Source organism: Strix uralensis, chromosome 12 (genome assembly GCF_047716275.1).
Source record: "Strix uralensis isolate ZFMK-TIS-50842 chromosome 12, bStrUra1, whole genome shotgun sequence".
In the NCBI taxonomy this organism is placed as follows: Eukaryota; Metazoa; Chordata; class Aves; order Strigiformes; family Strigidae; genus Strix; species Strix uralensis.
The window spans coordinates 11,424,940-11,440,030 of NC_133983.1; the positions used below are offsets into that span (position 1 = coordinate 11,424,940).

The following is a 15,091-nucleotide window of genomic DNA, read 5'->3' on the forward strand; positions in this document are numbered from 1 at the left end:
GCACATAGCAGTCTGAGGAGACATTAATTGCTGCTAACTGCGATGGGCGCTTCTGTATTTAGGCTTTGTTTAGGGCAAATTCCTCTGCAATCGCATTGTTAAAAGCCATGGGTCTGTTAAAGTTGGAGTTATTAGGCCATGTGCTTTCTGTGTGTTGTCATAGTCGGAACAACACCAGTGCAAACGTCTGTGCTGGGCAGGGGAAGTGTTAAGTGAAGAGTAAAAACAAGCCCAAATTCCCATTTGGAAACTGCATGCCTCAACAAATACCACTGTTCATAGCAAGTTATTAGCTTCTTGGTTGTAATTCTGGTCCTTTTCAAAAGGGAGGTGGAAAAAAGCATGTAAAAGAGATTTTTGATACTTCACGGTATATTGAATGAACAGCAGAAAGCTCCCCAGTCTGCCCGTTCCCATTTACACTTTGGATGTGGTTGAGGTAACACTTCTTACTCCTTTCCCACATGATTCCCCGTGTCTTCTGGTGGCAGCACCCTAGACACCCCGAAATGCATGTGAATAGCGCACCTTTGAATTATAAATCTGAAATGTCCCTGTTTTTCTCAGGCCAACTATGTACAAGGGACCTGTAAAAAGCCTTTTTCTCCTTCAGAACAGGAAGGGGGTCTCTGCTGTGGGCATTGTGGGGGCTTGCTGGTGGGCAGGAGCTGGTCTTCTTCCACAGGGTACCAAGGAGGGAAGGATCGCATGTCCCCAGGTGAGAGGGCTGGCATCCCCACTGCTCTGGCAGAGGATTTCCACCCTTGAAGGTATGATGAGAAAGTGGGAATTGAAGTTAAATGCCCTCCAGGAGGCTTAGGTGAGCGTTTGCTGGTAGAGTTAGCTGAACTGAATTTCCAAGTCTGAATCTGAACTGAACCTCCCAAAATTTACTTGTTACGGACTGTCTGCTCTGCACTGTATACTGCACGTGCCTGAGGTACTAGCATCTTACCCACATGTACAGCCTTCATCTTCTCTTGTTTTTGCTATGTACCTTCCAGAATTAGAAGATTCGGACTGAGAAATGTCATTTATATATTTATTTAGAAGCCACTCTGAGCAACAGCACATTTACTAGTTTGGTTCATTTTTATGGATTTGATTCATTGCTTATTAAAGCCAATGGAAATTTCTCTATTGTTTTCAGTTGGTTCTGGCTCAGAACTTCTTGGTGCTTGACAGTATTTAGTAGGAGCTGAAAGATCTGAACTTCTAAATCATGATATATTATGGTCTTCTGCAGTGCCTGTTTCTTAATTATATACATAATCCAAATATCTGTTGCAGTGTATTTCTGGGTAAGCAGTTTCTATTTTGTTAAATTTTCACAAGTATGGTGTTATGAAACAGTTAAATAAAATATCATCAATATTATATTTGTCACAAATGAGAAACTAAATATTGAGATCAGTTTTATCCATTCATTAGTTTATGGACACTGCGTCCTCTGAGGAATGTCACAAATTCCCTTGATGTCCCTCAGTGCTAGATTTAGCATTTGGATCTTTGATTTAACAGAAAGATACATTAAAAACTGATACAGTCAGACAGCTCCCTATGGGGTAGACATCTATGTCGGCTTTTACGTCACAGTTATTTCAGTCAAGATTTGGCAGTAAATTATTTTATCCAAAAGTTTATTCTGGAATATGCCATGCACATTTCATGAGCATGTAGTGGCTTTTCAGATGACAGCAGATCAACCAGTTCAGCTTGTCCAGCACAACTCTTACCCGCATGTGTATGAGACGTACTTGTGTACCTGGACATCACACTCCCCACACCTTTGGGCTGTGGCATGTGGCAGATGTGCTTTGCAGGAGCCGACATATTCAGAGTACTGGGAATTCCCACAGCTACAATATGATGTGGAACTGTTTGCATTTTTAACAAAGTTCAGTGTGATTGTGTTTTCACCTTTTATGTTGACTTTCTAAAGAATTCCAGTAGCTGGCATTTCCCTCAGGAATCTTTACTGGATCCATGGATTTCAAGCTGCTATTATAACATATTAGAGGACAATTAATTTGTAAGCACTGTTACCTGTCCTAGAAAGCAGATTCTGAGAGGAATTCTTTTCTCCTTATAATTTAATGTATCATGTAATGAAAACTAATCCATGTAGTTCAAATTCAGACATTAAAACAAGTTAAAGGGGTCAGTATATACAATAAATTTCCCTTTGCCGATTTACTCAGTTAATTTAGACATTGCCTTTTTACTTTAACTCATTAAAACTTTCTTGCCAAGTTTACTTATCTGTGTTAAGGGTACAATTAATATTATAATTTTTAATTATCCACTTGGTTTTATCAGAGCCAAAGTGTTTCCTTAAGTGTGAATATCAAAATAGAGCCTATATTTTTTAAGAAAGTGAAGTGCTGCAATTTCACTAATTCCTTAATAACACAAATATTTATGTATCTTTCTCCTTACTGTTTATGCATCAATAGTTGTGTTATTTTGTTTTATTTTATAACCTTAGCATAACATACTACTGAAAGCTATATTTTGTACTACTTAATTCTGTACCACTCATTCTGATTTATGGCATCATTTTGTTTCCAGCTCACTCCTTATCTTCAAAAGGCTTGATCCAAAACTCATCAAATTCAGAGGAATAGATCCCAGTGGGCTTTGGATTAGTCTAGTAGGGTGAAATTGTGGACTTCACGAAGTTTGCATTACATGTGCAGATATGCAGTAGTGAGATTACTTGATAGATTTCTAATTCAGCTTCTCCTATTTAGGAGCAAGTTCTTGAGAATCCTGGCCATGCACTTGAAATTTAAGAGACCATTTTAGTTGCATATATTCATCCATTTTCTTACTATGACATTTGAGAATACATTTATTTGCCAGTTTGATTTTATCATCATTATGGAGGACTCAGGTTTCTAATTTCTCCTACAGGCTCCTGAATTGTTAATGTTAACTCCTACTGAACCCACCCTTGTTTTTTAACAGAGGGATAACATTCTCAACTTGTATTGATGCTCAGCTGTTAATACGTTCTTCAGGAATGACAGGTTTGCAAGTCATAATAAAGTACAGCTCATCACAAAAGGACGGAAAAGTGTTAATGCGGAAGACATCTGGTAAATATTATTGCAGTGTATTTATCTTGTTATTTCTTAGTTATAGATGTACAGAGTGATAGATATAGAATTATGAAATTGATTTAAGTTTTTCAGTGCAGCAGAAGCTGTTTTGTCATCTTCAGTGCTCTTGCTTTCCTTTTTCACCTGACATTGTTAAATTGGAACATCCTGGACATATCTTCCGTTATATACCAGCTAGAACATTCCTGGGTTTGCCATTAACTTGATAATTCCTAGTATTCTGGCTGGTTATGTATATAGACTACTGCACATGAGATTCATTTTATTAAATAAATACAGGAGGAGTGTGTTAATATGAAATGATTGTAACAGATACTACTAGATAATCATGTATGCTACAAGCTACCTTAAAATGCATTTTTGATATATAGCTGCTCTGCCTGATACATAGCTATTGTGCAGCTGATTAGCTGTAGTGAGAAATTACTCATTCCCTTGTATTAACTACACTGTTTAACTACACTGTTTCCACCAATCAGAATGAAGTATGCCAACTTTGTTTAGCCTGTGCACTTGTGCAATGATGAACAAGTAATGCATAAAACAAACCCTCCTACCTAATCAAACATTCCTCAGAGATTTGAAAACAGAAACAAAGGATAAATCCATTCATAGATTATAATGGTAAAACAAAATAAAGTTTGACATATGTATATGGAAACTATGAACACATGATGTGAATAATTTTTTTAAACAACAACATGTTTGAATTATTAATAAATGCAAAAAATATGTTTTAACACAATATGGAACAATTGGAAGGATATATTTCTTTAGAAACATGAGGGTCAGGAAAGATTGCTATTGAATACAAACACTATACTTTTTTTTCCCCTCTCTTGGTTTGCATTTTAGCCTTTTCAAATGTCTATCTCATCGTGAAACACTGCTATGGTTACAGCTGGGAGAAGTTTCCCTTTTTCATCTTTGAGCTTGTAGTACAATCTTCATTCTCTGAGTATATAATAAATGAAGTTTGTTAACCTTCAGGGTGTGAAACCCATTTTTCTCTTCTTGTCTTAGAGTGTTAGATGTTGAGGACAGCTGATGAGCAATTCTTTAGGGACAACTGTACTGCTATCCAGGAAAGGGCTTACATTTAATTTTGTCATATATCCTGGTTGCCAGGTTATTTGATTTTAAGATAATTGATGGATCTCTTTATGGGTATATTTTTTTCTTAGTCATCAAGAAAGCTCAAAATATTTGGTAAGAGTGATTTTATTGGAGAGTAGCAAATATCGACAGAATAAGATACCGGAAAGTTTGGGGGTGTTTTTTGGACTTTTTTTCCCTTTATCATAAGATTTGAGCAAACATGATGCTTGCAGATTTGATGGGGACTGTGATGAAAGAACACTGTAGTAATTTTCACTGGTGGCTGCACATTAGTTAGGGGGCCTCCATTCTGCCCTTCTCTACAATTCTTCTGACTTTAGTGGCTGCTGCATGAACAGATAATGCAGAAAATACTCATCAATGTAAATGCCATATATAAATAAAATCCTAAATTGAAACCATCATAAGCAAGTCAAAGTAAAGACAACAGAGTCTTTAACATTGAGCCCTTAAAGGAAACAATGTGAGTGAACAACAATGCCAGCTTTAACTTTGAATTCCCACTTGTGCATTGCCTTGTACCCCAACTTTATCATTAATCAGAAGCTTTTCTGCATTTCATCTCCTCATTTACAAAAAATCTTTGCTGAAAGGTTATATAAAACTCATTATTTACCTGAGTGACCAGAAAGGCTTTCAAAGTGCCATTCCAAGCTCTCGGGTGAATGCTTATTTATAGTTTTTTAATAGGCATTCATTACCTGATAGATTGGAAAGACTCTTTTTGAACCAGTTCCTGTCTATTGGTTAAATACAGATTGATAACTTTTTCTTAAAAAGCTTATTATTAACCAGATAAGCTCATCACCTTTGGATTTCTGAAGTGGTGATTACTTTCAGCTTCCAAGGGTTTATTCAAGATTTTTACAAGTGTAACTTAAATTTTGCCCAGTGGGCCATATTCTGGAAATGAATTAGAGTAGTGCAATGCTTGCAAAACCCAGACTGCAAAAGTAACATGAGCCCATTTGCACAAAGACATACCTCAAACCTGTGTTGCTGCTCATATATTAGCTAGTCCAAACACAGGGCATAAAGGAGGTAAAAGGGTGCAGCACGTTTTAAAATGCCTGTGAGCTTGGTTGGAAACACATTGTTAGGCATATTTTGATGCCTAAAAAGACATAAGTCCTATTCACACCTCTGTGCAATTTGCACAGTCTTTGAGCTTCACTGATTTTTGCTTGGTGTATCATTCTATTTTTGAGGATTTGCTTCTAGCTTAAATTACCGTGGAAAGAGAAAAAAACTTGCATTTTGTACAAATGCAGTTTGGCAGTGTGAGCTCAGAAGCCCCATGCAAACTACCTCTGTGGGGATAGCAGGTTACCCCACGCAGTGTCTCCCATTCTTTGGGAACTGATATCTATCCTGTCTCAGCCATCCCTCCCTCGTTAGTGCTACAGGCAATGCTTCCTTGGCATGGCTCCAGCAAGCGGGCAGCTTCGGCTCCTCACCCACCTCTGCAGCTGTTAGCACATCTGTAGGATTTCAGAATGACAAGTCCTGGCTAAAGAGGTGTAAAACAACATGGCCATACATGCGCATGACTTGTGATCCTTGAGGGCTCTTCCAGTTTATAACTTGTATCTTAAAATGACGCTCTCAAATAGCATCAGTTGAAGCTTAAATGCAACATAAAGATGAAATGGAATAATAAGAAAAAAGAGCCCTAAACTTGCAGTGTTCCTGGAAAATGGGTAGGTTGTTTGAATTCTCTGAGGCTTTCATATAATTCCTATCAAGCTAGAAAATTAGGACCCTTATTTTGTGTTTTTGCTCCTGCTAATTTATAGGGCACAAGGACACCTGAGATTTTGCTTTCTCCCCTTTCACTTCCCACTTTTTCTTCCATCATTTAATTTTTAACCTGGAAGTTTCCATCCTGTTCACACTCTTCCTCCTCCATGGGGTAAATATATGTAGCTAGAAGGAGTGGTGAATGCTCAACGGAGGGAGCAGTTCTCTCCCACCTGTTTAGGTAAGGCAAGTTTTCAACCCTCTGAAGACAACTGCTACACTTTTGTGTTACTTCCCAGTTGTTTCAGAGAGATAGTTTACCTTCAAATTCATCTGATTATGCATAGATTCTTTCCAGAAAAACAAGACTCAAGTTTTTGATGTAAAATTAATTAGTATCTGGGAAAAAAATCTTACTGGTTAGATGAGAAAATTGCAAATAAATACCTAAAGCCTTAAAGACTTTTGAGCTTAACAGAGCGAAATGAAATTATAAAGGTCATAGTGCTGGTGTTCTTTGACATCACCTTTGCTATTGTAAAACTTTGGTGGAAGCGTATATCTTAACCATTTAAAGTATTAACTTTTAGGAAACCAGTTTTGCATTTGGTTAAGAAATCCTTAAAATTCTGATTAAAATGATGTAAGCAAAAATAATGATACTCTTTGCCTCCCTCTGCTGGCTGTGCAGACAGAGTTAATTGGCTCGTGTGACCCTCTCTAAGCTAATATGTTGATTATAGCAGTCTTCATTTCAAGGTTGGATAGAAATAGGTGGGGAAACGGCTATATAGGATCAGAGTTATGGAAGCAGATGAAATTTTGAGAGAAACAACAAGTCTTTATTTTTGAGACTTTAAATTATTAGAAACATGTTTGTTATTAAAGAAGGTCCCTTTAACCTCTCCTGAACTCATATTCTGGACTGGTTTAGGTGAGGACAGGAGAGTCGTATGCAATTTCTTTGAAGAAAGGCCAGGTGCTGAGGTATAGCAACAATATTTTGGCAGGAAAATGGCAAATCAAATCCAACTGTCCAAGAGGGCTGGATATGAGCAGAGCTGAACAAATCTTTGTGTGTACACACATCATTCAGGTGCTTTGCATTACACAGAGAGCTCTCCACTTCATCAGTTTTCAGATGTTCTGTTCTGCACTAGTGTCACTCTGTATTGATGTATATTTTTCACATACATATCATAGCCAGTGCAGTCCTTTGTCCTATTCCCAGAGCCTCCGCAGCTCTCTGGGGATGTTGCCTAAATCACTTTCAAGTGCCCAGTCTCCTGTGAGGATGTGAGATAGTCCTCTCCGCTTTACTAGCAGTCTCAGAAAGCAGCCCCGCAAGAGAACCTGTGGCGCAGCACGGATGCACCGGGAGAGCAGTCCCCACACTTGCCCGGCACCAGCCCTCTCCGTGCCAGCGAGCCGAGGCTGGATGAGAGGCTGCGCTGTCGCTGGAGCCTCCCTAACAGCAAAGCTGGGGGACAGAGCAGACAGAGCAGTACCTCCTTCCAGGAAATTATTTTTCATGCTCTCAGGCATTGGTTTTAATAGATTTTTTTGGTCCTGTGCCAGTGTACCTGGACATCCAGAGTGACATTCTCGAGGGGCAGGTGCAGTAGTAGAGCTCATGGCCAAGTGGGCAAAACCAGCAAGAAGAGAGGAGTGTGATTTTCATTAATACTAGTTTGGGGAAAAGAAAAAAAAAATTGAGACATAAGTGTTATTTGGAATTGATAAAAACAGCTCTCAGAGACAAAGCGACAACACTGAATCTCCATTCCAGCTTTTCTCTAGGCATCCGTACCACACCATGCTCACTTGGGCCGTGCTGAACCCCTCTCACCCCCTGGTTCCAGTCCCAGCCGCTCTCTCCTGCCCTCCCACCGCCGGCGCCCAGCTGGGGCACCTCTCTGTGGCTCAGTGGGCCCTGGCTTCCCCGGGCATGGCCGCGCAGGAGACTGTGGAGACAGGGATGGTGGAGGAAAGCCCATGGGTTGCTACAGCTTGAACTGAATAGCTGATGTTTGTGGTAAGGGTACGACAACCCACTGGGCATAAATCGTGGCTTTTCAGATGTACATAGCCGCAGCAGTTAACAAGAGCTCTAGGATTATTATTGTTTTTAAAGAGAGCCTGTTATATAACCCCCTGGGTGGTGCCCTTGGGGGTAGGTGGGAGCAGGAGGCAAGGAGCCTCAGGCATGCCATGCTGGCTGTGCTGCCATCGTGCCCCTGTGGGCTGCAGGCAGGGCGCCACATTTCAGCTTGACGGGGCAAGGACGGCTGCGTTTTGAGGTGAGTCTGTGGGTGAGCTCTACCCTGACCCCAAGTCTCTCAATCCTCTCCCTCCCCATGCAGGCAGGGCTGTGGCAGTGTTTCCTGACTGCCATGACCGTGAGGTGCTGCTGCTGGGGACAGCCCTGGCACTGGCACGCTGCAGGCTGGCATGGCCCCTGCCTGTGGGGACAACACTGCCAACATGGCAGGCCTGGAGAGCAGGCCTTTCCCGGGGGGCAGCAGCACGCTGGGCTGCCTGGGGCAGGGAGGCTGCTGAGGTAAGAGGGGAGGTGCCATCTTTGAGGTCACCTCACTGCACAGCCTGTGTGCTGGACCACTGAGGAGAGATGATTTCACTTGCGGAATCATTTGGGGAAACCTCCCTAAAAGTGGCTTGTGGTCTGTCAGGGATCTCTTAAGATCCTCCCAAAACACCCCAGACTTTCTTCAGCCTGAGTGACCAAACTGACTGAGACAAGGTATTTCTGTCCAGACCCTGGCACCTACTGAAGCAATTGTATATGAGGCAATATTATAGTTCAGCAAACGACAAATACATTGCAGTGTTCATTGCTGTTGGAACCCACAAAGCCTGAGGTATTTACCACCTGGAAATAGCCCTGTGCCTGCATGCAGAGCTCTCTGCCACAGGTAAGCAACACGTCTTGCAGATGGGCCAAGGTAAAGTCAGATGGTGAAGGTAGCACTGGTGTAATGCCCTTAATTACTGTAATGCAGGGCTTAAATTGTGAAACTATAGTTTAAAAAGTAAGACATAAACATTTTCATCAGATCCTTAAAATGTAACTGTTTGCTTTAAGTGTTAATCTGCAAATTTTCTGATAGTGCAACAGCTTAAACATGGTGATGTTTGAGGCAATCGTGAAGGCAACCAGGAGGGCAGCCCATGTGCCGGGATGGAGATGCAGGCAGGGCTACACGGCACAGGTAGTGTGGGGCAGCAGGCAGTGGGGAAGGCTGTGTGCAACCAGCAGAGGAAAGGGAGTACTTGGGGTGGAACAGGGGATCCATCAAAGCAATCGGTGAGGAATATTGGTGTTCATCGATAAGGGAAAGCAGCCTGAGTGTTGGGGCAAGCCATTATGTTATAATCATTAGAAGCCTCAGGTTTGCTGTGCTCTTTGGGACCAGGATGGAAAGAAATGGGAGAAGTTTAAGGAAAGTTGTGAAAGTGCTATATTGGTTAGATTAGTTGAGTAAGAAGAAACGCTTACTCAAAAAATTATTCCTAAGTCTTACCTCAGAGATAAGATCTCACCTTCTCTTTTAAATAGCTCCTGAAGAGAGCTGGTTGTATGTGAAATACAGGTTATACGTGAATTTGCTCCAAGAGCTAGGTCAGTGCTAATGTACTTTAAAGTTGAAGTTTGGCTATTATTTTGAATATTTTCCCCAGTACTTTCTCCTCTTGGTCAATCATAATTCCTAGTGATTATAGCTGGGGAAGTAGACCCGTTATACCAATCCCACATAAATTTAAATGTTAAAGTTTAAATCCTGGGGCAACAGTTGTCTCCTGATCTTCTGTGTTGTGCTGGTACTGAAACTTACTGCACCTTTTGCTCTTGCTCTTTTGGAGGACACCTGAGCCCCTGTTGTACTGAATGGCAGATGGTCACAGGAGTATGTCCTGCATGGGGTTATAAAAGCTGTGTCTTTATTGTGGAAGCAGAATTTGCTCAGTTCCACTAGGTGGATCTATTGAGAACATTGTTCACTATTTAATGTAAGAAATGTCTTTCACTTTGGGGAGAAAAAAAAAAAAAAAAAAAGAAACCTTTCTTTCTCTTTCTTTCTTACTACTTTACTCAGCTTCTTATGTTCTATAGAAATACAAAGGTGACCAATTCTGTCCACAGAAAGCTCTAAAGCCATGTACCAGTCTGTCAGTCAGTAATACTTTGAAGGACTTTTCCTCTTCATTCCAGTTTTGCCCTTGTTTTTCAAAGGAAAAGGGTTAGCACTGCCAGTGCTGTGAGAGGGAGGTGCACCTCCACACTGGCCCAGCTTTAGATACTGCTTCCATTGCACATCTTCCTGCTGTCCTTTTTGTACTTTCTTTTGGATCCTTTCTTGGTGGCTGTGTTTTGATGAATTGTTGTAATGACTTTGTCACAAAAAGTGGCCAACATAGACTCCTGGCCTTAGCATACGCTTTTAGTTGACCCATGCAAGTTGTTTGTGATGTCAGGCTCAGCGATAGTTGACTGCTCTGTTGAGGATGCTAATTTACCTCTTAAAACCCCCCATTTTTTTACAAATTCTGATCACCTCTACCACTGAATCCCTATGATGATAGTATATACAGTCTTTGCTGATCAGACCTATTAAGAGGAATTTATTTTGGACATGGACCCTAGGAAATAGACAGCTTGTTCTCAAATGGGTTTTGCCTCTGATCTGTTTTGAAAGCTGGGATCTGAGAGTCCTTTTTCCAGGAAGCTTTCTTACACAGTCTGTGCAAGTGGGAAAACCTCCATCCACCTTTTCAGTTTGCTGGGGTTCTGCCCAGGAAACCCCCATGTTTGTAACAGGCGTTTTGGAAGGGGTTTCCCTTTTTCCTGTGAAAGTGTTTTATTTATGTCTTCTTGAACCATGCTTCAACAACTTTCTCGCTGGATGACTTGTGTTTTCACTGGCTCAGACTGCCATGTAGATCACACCACCTGTTCCAGAGTTTGCTGAAACATTTACTGTAAGTTTTCTGAAATTTCTTATCCCTGCTATTAGATGATTCCTTTTATGTGCTTCTTCCTATCAATATTAAAGACCTGATGTTCTGCTCTTCCTCGGAAAAGAGACCCCCTCCTATAAAGGCATTAAGCTTTCAATGGGCTTCTGCAGCCTTTGTTAAAAGAATGCCCAGTTGCTTATCACCTCTCTTTAGGAAGGAAATGCTGATCACACTTTTTAAGAACAAAGGCAGGATTATTCCTCAGTCCTTCCTCATAAAGCAAACAACTTATAAATATGTAAATATATAAAACTAATGTTTCTCCCCCACCCATTGTGTAAATTACTGTATGACCACTTGTCTTTTGCTACTTTCCTGTGTAAAGCCTCATAAAATACTCCTCTGACCTGGGCTTTTTGTTGGGCTCATTAGACTTGTGAGATTTCGGATTTTCTTCCCTCTTATTTACATCTGTCTGAAATGAGATCTTCCGAAAGGCTGTCATTCCACAAAGGTAGAAATCACAGGGAAAAGGTCATGTCACCTTGCCAAAGAACTCAGTTCTCATTTCCTCTCATCCTACTTTTTGAGGTTTGACAAGTCTGTAGCTGATAACTTCCACTCCCTGAGAAGGTGCCCACTATGCTCTAAGAGTGCAAGAACCTTGCAGAATAAGGCAAACAACATACATCTCTTCTGCTCTTTCCATCTCTTGTCTGTAGTGGTTTTGACCAGTTTTAAAGAAGCAACGTATTCCTGTCCACTCATGGAGGACATACAGAAGGGAAAAAAATCAACCAAAGAAGTTGGAGAAGTAGCTGGGGACAGTTGAGAGGACAGGAAGGCTTTGAAGAGAAAAGACCTTTCTCTGAATGCAAGAGGGGGAGAAAGGAACAGCACTGAAAAGATGGGGAGGAGTAGGAAGGAATACTGGAGGGAACTACAAAAGTGCTGATGGTGTCTGGGAATATTATGAATTCTGAGAGAGGTTGGAGAAAAGTCTCCCTGAGCTCATGTCTGAGATCTTCTGAATCCCATCTAACCAGTATACATTGCTTAGGTGCTGGAGCCTGTCACTGAGTCAATAAAATTTGGAGGTCTCCTGTCTTTAGGATGTGCTCAGCTCATGGAGCTGCATTATCTCTTTGTGGTCCATTTTGGGAAGGCTTGGCCATCCCAGCCCAAATAATCATGTCTACGAGGCCTTGGGGAAAAGAGTTTTGATCAGTCTTGTTAACAGCATCCTTCCCTGACAGCACCATTGCCTGCCCAGAGTAGCCTGCTCTTCCAGACTTTGAGAAGTTTTTGGTTGACATTTTCTTCCTGTAGACTTGAGTTAGATGGTCACCTGGACTATACAACTGACTATGAAAAAAAAGAAAATTGACTGGACATTCACCAGTGGTGGACCACAGCTCTGCCCTCAGTTTACCGAGGGTTTAGTATTTAATCTCATCTTCCTGGGAGATGGTTCTTAATCTCTGTCCACTTGAGTTTCTGGAGGGAAATTCCTGTTCCCTTCAGAACAGAGAGAGGAGGAGAAATACTTTAATTTTTGCAAGGATCAGAGTCAAAGCCCTCATGCTCACGCTTTGTTTTCACTCCATTCGTTGTCATTAAATGAGCATCATGCACTCACACCAGAGGAGCAGGAAATCCCAGTTGGATGTCTAAAGCTCCTCTGCTGTCAGTTGCTGTTTCACCTATCTCTAGTCAATATTCTTATCTTTGTCTCAGGAAAAAGAACCATGGGGCTTTCCTGAGCTCTCATTCTTCTGTAACTCTTTGTGCGGGGCTCTGAAATCTCCTTTCTGCCACTGATTCCAGGTGCTTGATTTGGCCCCTGCCGCAGAAATGCCATCGCCTCCTATGTGGTTTGTATTATGAAGCCCTAGGTCATGGAAATCATAAGGTGAAATCTGGTATTTTAAAAAAAAGGTATAGCTCATTCTTTTATGAGACTGCTAATAATGTTCAGCCTTGACAGGGTTAAAAGGCAACATCCATTTCCCCATTATCTTGTTTAAAAAGTGCCTTTTTTAAAGTCCATATGGCGACTTCCTTTCGACCTGCTTTCCCATCCTCGTCTCTTTGTCAGGGCTGTCACTTATAAAGAATCACTTGACTTACAATAACAAGTTCAAAAGAAGACAGAATATAATCAGTTGATCCACGAAGAATTGAAATAAAGAACACCCCCACTGCTCCAGTTATCATTCCCATAGAGATAGTGATATTATTGATGTGATTGCTATGCTAATTTCTATAGAAAAAACTTGTATTTTGGAATTTGTTCAAAGAGAATTTCAGACACATCAAATTGGAAAATGCAGAGTGAATTCCTAAACTTTTTCGTATAGGCATGGGAATCTTTTTTTTTTTTTTTTTTTTTTTTTTTAACATTGAATAGCTCTGAACAACTATTTATAAACTTCACTTAAAAAATCAATTGGAAAAATCTTGCTAATTTTTCAGTTATTACAGAAAGTTAATTTACTGCAGTTCCAGAAAAAAAAAGTCCTATTGTACCTTTAGGGTTATTAATATCACCCCCATAACCTGCAGAAGTGGGATTGGACCACAGGCTCCAGAAGCAGAGGCTAGGGATTATAAAAGATGGATACATTTAAGTCCAGTGTTTAGGAAGAGCTAATTAATCTATACCCCTTCCTCTGCAATTCCATAGTCCCTATGGGAATTGCCACAAACATAAACTTTTTTTTTTCTTGGACTCCTATTTTAACTAGAAGGTTTCAGCTTGTGATGTTATGCTTTTTATGTAGTAAACTGATTTAAAATGTATGCCAGTCATCTTCAGGGAACTCATTTCAGTCAAGATGAAACTAGTCTTACCTGAATCAATGTTTTAAGTGTCCCTGTGGCTCGGCATTTTGAATAATCAATCTGTCTCCATCGCTTCTTAATCATGCGCATCACAGTCTTTTTTATTTGTCAACCCTTTCGGATCCTGGCTTTTTGTTATTAACATGCCCCTAATGTCACATGCAAGCCTTTTCTTTAAAACAAGCTGCTCATTGGTGTATTTTGATACTTTTTATTATTACTAAATCTTTTTTCCCATAATTACACCACAATCATTATATAATCCCATAACAAAGAGTCTATTGAGGCACCATGCTTTTGTCAACTATGGGACACAGAATCCATAATTGCATTATTCAGCTTCCCCCCCCCCCCCCCCTTTCTGCTTTGTAGAAACACAACCTATTTCACCAGTCACATTTGCACCTTGTTTGCTTGGTTATATATTATTTACTAAATCGTTGCCCTGCGGATAAACCTTGTAAAGTTGCTTTAAAAAAGTTATTTGTTTGATAATTAAGTCCTGAAAACCCATCGTTTAATGATTATTCCGAACCCATAAGGCAGAGAACCTCCATGACGTTTTTCTCTAAGTTTAATTACCGTATGCTAATTTCCTTGCCTACTACGTGATTAATTAAAATCATATTTTCATAATCATTTGGCACTAGTATTGTTTTAGAATTATCATGATCCCCTAAATAGTGTATGTAAATAAAGTCGGCTCTAATGGAAAGAATCAAAATGCAACGCTGAGGACCTTTATGTGTTTGTATGCATGCGATTGGCAACATAACTGGCTTATTTACATTAAATACGCCACAAGGTTACAGTGCAGATCAACGTCACTTTATCGCTGATTACTTCTCTTAAACGCCGGAGCGGTGACTGATGCTCCGGTCCCCCTGTCCACCAAGGTTTCCCCGGGAGTTTTTTTTTTTTAGGAGAAACAGACTTTGCATAGTTTCGGGAGCAGGTAAGCAGGGCGCTTTGTGGAGCCCGGCGCTGCCCCCGGGGGCTCGGCGGGGTTTGCGGGGCGCGGGCAGGGGCGGCGGGGCGCGGGCGCGGGGGCTGCGCGGGCGCGGGGGCTGCGCGGGGCGCGGGCAGCGGCGCTGGCCGTGGGGCTGCGGAGCGGCGCGGGCTCCTCGGGGTGTTTACACGGGCTCAAGGTCACGACCAAGCTGCGCCGTGTTAAATGGTTTCTTAGTTGCTAGACAGGGAGAAAAAATGGACGATCACAGACCATTCTTTGTAGATTATTATATCAAGGGTTCAGCTTTTGGCTCATCAAAGCTAAATGCCGCAAG

General features: G+C 41.1%; 1 protein-coding gene across 1 annotated transcript in view; it reads left to right on the forward strand.

Annotated features, from left to right (window-relative positions):
• The first annotated feature begins 14,668 nt into the window (after positions 1-14,668).
• Positions 14,669-15,091, forward strand: part of ZNF536 (zinc finger protein 536) — a 352,860-nt gene continuing 352,437 nt past the window's right edge. Inside the window, exon 1 of the mRNA XM_074881579.1 lies at positions 14,669-14,760. The gene's annotated coding sequence lies outside the window, so the exon portion shown is untranslated. The remainder of the gene's footprint in view (positions 14,761-15,091) is intronic.